We start from the raw sequence: 7027 nt of genomic DNA, 5'->3' as shown, positions 1-7027 counted from the left end.
AGAATGTAAATGCCACACTTTCTCGCTAGGCAATAGCGTTTCCAGATGTCTACGTATCGAAGTAACAGAGTTCAAATGCTTCTTAAAACGCGATATCACATCTCATTTCTATGCTTCATGATAAGATATAATATTCATTGCGAAGTGTCATGTGTACCTCGTCTACACTTCAAAGGACTGTAAATGCCATACTTCCTTGATACAGAATAGCGTTCCTGGACGTCTACGTGTTGAAGCAATAGAGTTCTAATGTTACTTAAATCGCGATATCGCATCCCATTTCTATGTTTCATGATAACATGTAATATCAATACGTCGCGTTATGTATTTCTCGTAAGCATTTCAAAAGAATGTAAAGCCCACACTTTCTTGCATCGGGGCAGCGTTTCTAGATGTGTATCGCATCATTTCTGTGCTTCATGATAAGATGTAAAATCATGGCAACGCATTATGTATATCTCGTCTACACAACAAAAGAATGTAAATGCCACACTTTCTTGCAACGGAATAGCGTTCCGATATGTCTACGTATCGGAGCATTACAGTTCTATTTCTTCATAAAACACGATATGGTATCTCATTTCTATGTCTCATGGTAAGATGTAATATTCAATGCAACGTGTTATGTATATCTCGCCTACACTTCGCAAGAATGTGAATCTCACACTTCGTGTCTAGGGAATAGCGTTTCTAGATGTCTACATATCGCAGTAATATATATATTTACGAAATTACTTAAAACGTCTTATTCTCAAAAATAGCCTTTTCGTCACAAACGTGTAATAAATGAAGTCTTCGGAGATCCCACGTTTTATTGGTTCAGTCGGTCGAACCACGTTCCCCCGGTTGAAAGACGGTGTCGATCAATCTAGATCGGATTGATCTGAATATCGCCGCGACGTCGATGGTTCACACTGTCGCCTCGGATGTGGGCAACTTCGCTAGCTGCTTGACGTTGCGTTTGTAGACCTCGTGGCTGGTCCGTACGGTGACCGCGCGGATGATCTTATCTGGACCTGGGTGCACCTCTTCGTTTCGACCGCGGTGCCACTGCAAAGGCGGAAGGTAGTCATCCCTTAAGACTACGAGGGATCCTTTCTTGATCTCGTGGTAGCCCTTTGTCCATTTTTTTTGCTCGTTCAGATGGTGGATAGTCCTGCTGAACGTTCTGGATGTGTGGCCAGTGTGACAATCGGTGACGAGGAGTATCGCTGAAATCAGTCTCGGGCAAACTCGTTAACGACGTGCCGATCAGGAAGTGGGCCGGAGTTAGAGCTGATGGACCATTAGGATCGGATGATAATGAAGTAAGCGGGCAGGAGTTTAGGATCGCTTCGATTTCGATCGCGAACGTGTTGAACTGTACGAACGTAAACAGTTCTTCCTCTACGACTCGTTTGACGTGGTGTTTGAAGGATTTGACAGCTGCCTCCCCAAGGCCGCCGAAATTGGGAGAAAGAGCTGGCATGAAATGCCACGATATTTCCTTGCCCGTGAGGAAGTGTGTTACCTTATCGTCCGTTTGCAGTTTTTGATACAGTGCGCTTAATTCGTTATTCACTCCAACGAAATTTTGTCCCGTTGTCGGAATGAATGTTCCGACAGATGCTCCTACGACCGATGAAGCGTTTCAATGCCGCGATGATCGCTACGGTAGTCATGTCACCGACGACCTCAAGATGGACCGCTCTCGTTGCAGAGCACTCAAACACTGCTACATAGATTTTTACTCGCGCACAATGTCGGAAACGTTTTTCCTTGATATAAAAAGGACCGCAATAATCTGTTCTGCAGTTATAAAAGGGTTGGCATTCGGATTCGCGTGCCGCAGGTAGAGTGCCCATTACGTAATTCACGGCCGGTGGTTTTACGCGGAAGCACCTGATGGACTTTTTACCATCAATGGGCCAACACCTCTGCTTTAGTGTCGCCAGCGTGGTATTGATAACCGAATGATGTCCATCTAAATGCGTGTGACGAATGATCAGATCGGTGATGTGATGTTATTTCGGAAGCAGATTCGGATGTTTCTGTCCGAAGGGAATGTTTGCGTTTTGTAGTCGACCGCCTACCCGTAGAATTCCCGTTTCGTGTAAGAATGGCTACAGCGAGAGCCGGTTACTCTTTGGATGCAGCTCTGTACCGTTCTTCAAATTTCGGATCTCTTTTTCGAACGCGGAGGCCTGCACGAGCTTCAAGATCCGATCATTAGCGTCGTGGACCTCTCGTACGGTTAGAGGTCCTGCGTTACAATGATTCTTGCGAAATCGGAGGCAATACGCGACGATCCTCCTCAATTTCGCGATGTCTGAATAGCGGCCGAGAATTTCGTTGCTACGGATGGTCGTTGCCAAGCATGTATGGGCACGAATATCGGGTATTTCCGAAACGAGGTTGAACGTAGATTTCGGCCAATCCCTGTTATCGTCGGCAAACCACGATGGTCCATGACGCCAGATGGAGGGCTTCAAGAATTCCGCCAGTATTTGTCCTCTCTATATGAGGTCCGCTGGATTGTCGTTTGACCTGACGTGCCGCTATCGGTCTTCGCTTGAATTTCGGCCACTCTATTTGCCACGAATGTCCTTAGCGTGGCTGGTTCGCGTTGCAGCCAATTTAAAACTATCGTGGAATCCGTCCAGAAGTTAATCGAGTCGAATCGGCGTGCATTACTATCTCGGACGTTAGAAAATAATGACGTCAGTAGCACCGCCCCGCAAAGTTCGAGACGTGCGAGGCTGACAACTTTTACTAGTGCGAACCGAAATTTCGCGCATAATAGTCCCGTTTTAATTCGTCCGCGATTGTGGACTGACCGTACATACACGCACGCTCCGTATGCTCGTTCGCTCGCGTCGCAGAAACCGTGTAATTCCACTCCTCGCACCTTCTATTGGCATACGTGTCACTCGAAGAATGTTTCGTTATGTAACTGGAATTCCTTCACGTACGTGGACCATTCTGTATGAAGGATTGTTGGTAGCGATTCGTCCCAGACCAATTGTAGTTTCCATAGGTGTTGCATAAATATTTTTCCCGTTATTATTACTGGCGCCAGTAAACCTAACGGGTCGAATATTTTTGCTATGGTGGATAAGATCGTGCGTTTGGTGATCCTCGTATCGATGTTTGGATCCACGGAATAGATGATTCGGTTGTTCTGCGCGTGCCACGAGACGCCGAGAGTTTTCATGGTGGCGTCTCCAAAATACTTTGGGTGAATTTCGCTTTCCGGAAATTTCGCCGTCCTGCTAAAAGTTTCGTTTCGTTCGAGACCCATTGTTGAATGTGGATGCTGCCGCGGTTAAGTAGCTTGATTACCTGGTCCCGTAGTTGTCTAGCGTCTTCGTAATTATCTGTGCTGTCGACGTATAGATCTCGCTGGAGTACGGTCGATGCGAAAGGAGCATTCACTTTTTCGTCGTCCGCTAGCTGATGAATGCACCTGATGGCGAAGAAAGGGGCTGAAGGTAGTCCGAACGTGACCGTGTTCAGCTCGTACGTTTTCACCTTTCCGTTGTTACCTTGCCATAATATCGGCTGGTATCGGCGGTCTTCCGATTTTACGAGGAAATACCGATACATCTTCCCGATGTCTTCGGTTAAGACATAGGTGTGTTGACGGAACCTTATGAGAAGAGCGAATATGTCGTCCTGTATCATTGGTCCTGCCAAAAGCGTGCCGTTCAATGACAGTCCACTGCTCAATCTTGCAGATCCATCGAAGACGACACGAACCTTCGTTGTTGAGCTGGACAGTTTGATGACGGCATGGTGGGTGTGGTAGAAGCCATCCGAATCGCGTGGTTCTACCTGGCTCATGTGTCCCATCTCGAGATACTCCTCGATGACGGCAGAGTATTCTCGTTTCAGCTCTGGATCTTTCATGAATTTTCGTTCGAGCGAAAGAAGACGGCTGAAGGCGCGCGACCGAGTTTCGCCTAACTGCATCTTCTTTTCATTGAACGGCAGTGCGACAATGTAACGACCGGTTCGTGTCCATTTAACGTGGTCGTGAAAATGCTGCTCGCATTCCTGATCCGCGGAAAATAGGTATTGTACGTGTGGATCCTCTTCTAGCTCCCAGAATTTTTGAAGTTCGAAATTCAGGGTTGTAACGAATGTTTGATGTTTTCTCCACGACGCCGATGTGGAGACGCTCCCCCCGATGATCCATCCAAATTGCGTCTTTTGGAGAAATAATTTAGGATCGTTGCGAGGAGAAAGTTTGTACTGGCCGATGCTAAGGGACGATAAAGCGGGACCGGTGCCGATTAACATATCCACATTTGCCGGTCGATGAAATTGTGGATCTGCTAGTTTTACGTTTGCCGGAATCGGAGTCTTCGCCTGATCGATTTGCTCTTCCGGTATCGGTCCAGCGATTCGCGGTATCGTAAAGAATGTGAGCTTCCGCGCGAAGTCTAATAACCGCGATTTGATCGTCGTTGAGGCAATTTATTCGCGAACTCGTGTAATTGGTTCAACGCTTCGATAGCTGTCTTGTTATTTTTCGTGGGAAGTCCAAGCTTCATTGCCAGGTCGTCTGTAATGAAGTTTGCACTCGAACAGGTGACGCTCAACGTTCTACACTCGATTGGCTTCTGGTCGCGATCGCTACCGCGGACGATCGCGGTGGCCATCAGCTCCGTTGTGCGACTGTTGATGACTAAGACCGTGAAACTTGGTACGAGCTTTTCGAATTTCCGTTGCAGTCATGCATTTTCCGGTTGGTGGTCCTCGTGCAGCTTCGCATGGTGTTGTTGGTTGCAGACACGTCATCCTCTGGCTCTGCAACGTATACAGTTCAATAGAATGTAAATGCCACACTTCCTTACTACGGAACAGCGTTTCTAGATGTTTACATATCGGAGCAATGGAGTTCTAATGCCTCATAGAAAGCTATATCGCTTGTTAATTCTATATCTCATGGTAAGATGTAATCTTCAATGCAAAGCGTTTTGTATATCTCGTCTACACTTCAAAAGAATATAAATCCCACACTTCCATGCTACGGAATAGCGCTTCTAGATGTTTACATGTCCAAGCAAAGGTGTTCTAATGCTTCGTAAAACACGACATAGCATGTCACTTCTATGTTTCATGATAAGATGTAGTTAATGGCAACGCGTTAACTATATCTCGCCACCACGTTAAAAGAATGTAAATCCCACACATCCTTCCAACGGTATAGCGTTTCTAGATGTCCGCGGATCGAATCATTAGAGTTATAATTCTTCATAGAAGGCGATATTGCATCTCATTTCTATGTAACATAATAAGATGTAATTCAATGCAACGCGTCATGTACATCTCGTCAACACTCCAAAAGAATCTAAGGCCTGTGGGCCATTTAAATTTCTCATAATAAGACGTATCATTCAATGCAACGCGTTATGTATATCTCGTCAACACTTCTAAAGAAAGTAAATACCACACTTCCCTGCTGCGGAATAGAGTTTCTAGACGTCTGCGTATCGAAGGAATCGATTTCTAATACTTCATAGAGCGCGATATTGCATTTCATTCCTAGGTCTGACGATAAGATGTAATATTCAATGCAAAGCGTAACGTATATCTCGTCTACACTTCAAAAGAATGTAAGTACCACACTTCCTTGCAACGGAATGGCGCTTCTAGATGACTACGCATCGAAGCAATAGAGTTCTAATGCATCATAAAACGGGATATCGCGTCTCATTTCTATGACTCATGATAAGATGTAATATCAAAGCATCGCGTTATGGGTATCTCGTCCACACTTCAAAAGAAAGTAAATGTCATATTACCATTCTACAGAATAGCGCTTCTAGATGTCAGCGAATTATAAGCAGTAGAGTTCCAATTCTTCGTAAAACGCGAAATCGCGTCCCATTTCTATGGTTCATGATAACATGAAAATCAATGCAACGCGTTATGTATATCTCGGAAACACATCAGAGGAATGTAAGGCCCACACTTCGTTGCTATGCAACAGCGTTTCTAGATGTCTACATATCGAAGCAATAGAGTTCTAGTGCCTCATAATACGCGATATCGTATTTCATTTCTATGTATCATGATATGATGTAATTCAATGCAACGAGTTATGTATATTGCGACAATTCTTCAAGGGAATGCAAATCCTTCCCTTCCGTGCGAGGGAATAGCGTTTCTAGATGTCTATGCATCGAAGCGAAAGAGTTCTAGTGCTTCATAGAACGCTATATCGCATCTCATTTTTATGTTTCATGATAAGATGTAATATTCAAAGCTACGCGTTATGTATACCTCATCTACACTTCAATATAATGTAAATGCCACACTTCCATGCTACGGAATAGCTTTTCTACATGATTATGCAACAAAACAGTACAGTTCTAAATCTTCGTAGAATGCGATATCGCATCTCAGTCCTATGCTTCATGACAAGATGTAAATCATTGCAACGCGTTATGTATGTCTCGTCAATACTTCAAGAGAATGTAAATGCCACTCTTCCATGTTAGGGAATAGCGTTTCCATATGTCTACGTTTCGAAGCAATAGTGATCTAATGCCTCATAAAACGTGATATCGCACCACACATCAATGTCTCATGATAAGATGTCATATCAATGCAGCGTGTTATGTATACCTCGTCAAGGCATCAAGAGAATATAAATCCCACACATTCTTATGACAGAATAGCGTTTCTAGATGTCTTCGTATCGAAGCAATAGAGTTCTAGCACTTTATAGAACGCGATATGGCATCTCATTCCTATGTTTCACGATAAGATGTAATATCAATGCAGCGCGTTATGTACATCTTGCCATCACGTCAAGAGATTGTAAATCCCACTCATTCTTGCAAAGAATGGCGTTTCTAGATGTCTATGAATCGAAGCAATAGAGTTTTATTGCTTTATAGAACGCGATATCGCATCTCATTTCTATGCCTCACGATAAGATGTAATACACAATGCAACGCGTTATGTATATCTCGTCAGCAAGCCAAAAGAATGTACATCCCACACTTCCTTGCGACGTAATAGCGTTTCTCGATGT

The sequence above is a fragment of the Xylocopa sonorina genome, unplaced genomic scaffold (assembly GCF_050948175.1).
Source record: "Xylocopa sonorina isolate GNS202 unplaced genomic scaffold, iyXylSono1_principal scaffold0094, whole genome shotgun sequence".
NCBI lineage: Eukaryota > Metazoa > Arthropoda > Insecta > Hymenoptera > Apidae > Xylocopa > Xylocopa sonorina.
Note: the sequence above shows the minus strand (reverse complement) of the source record.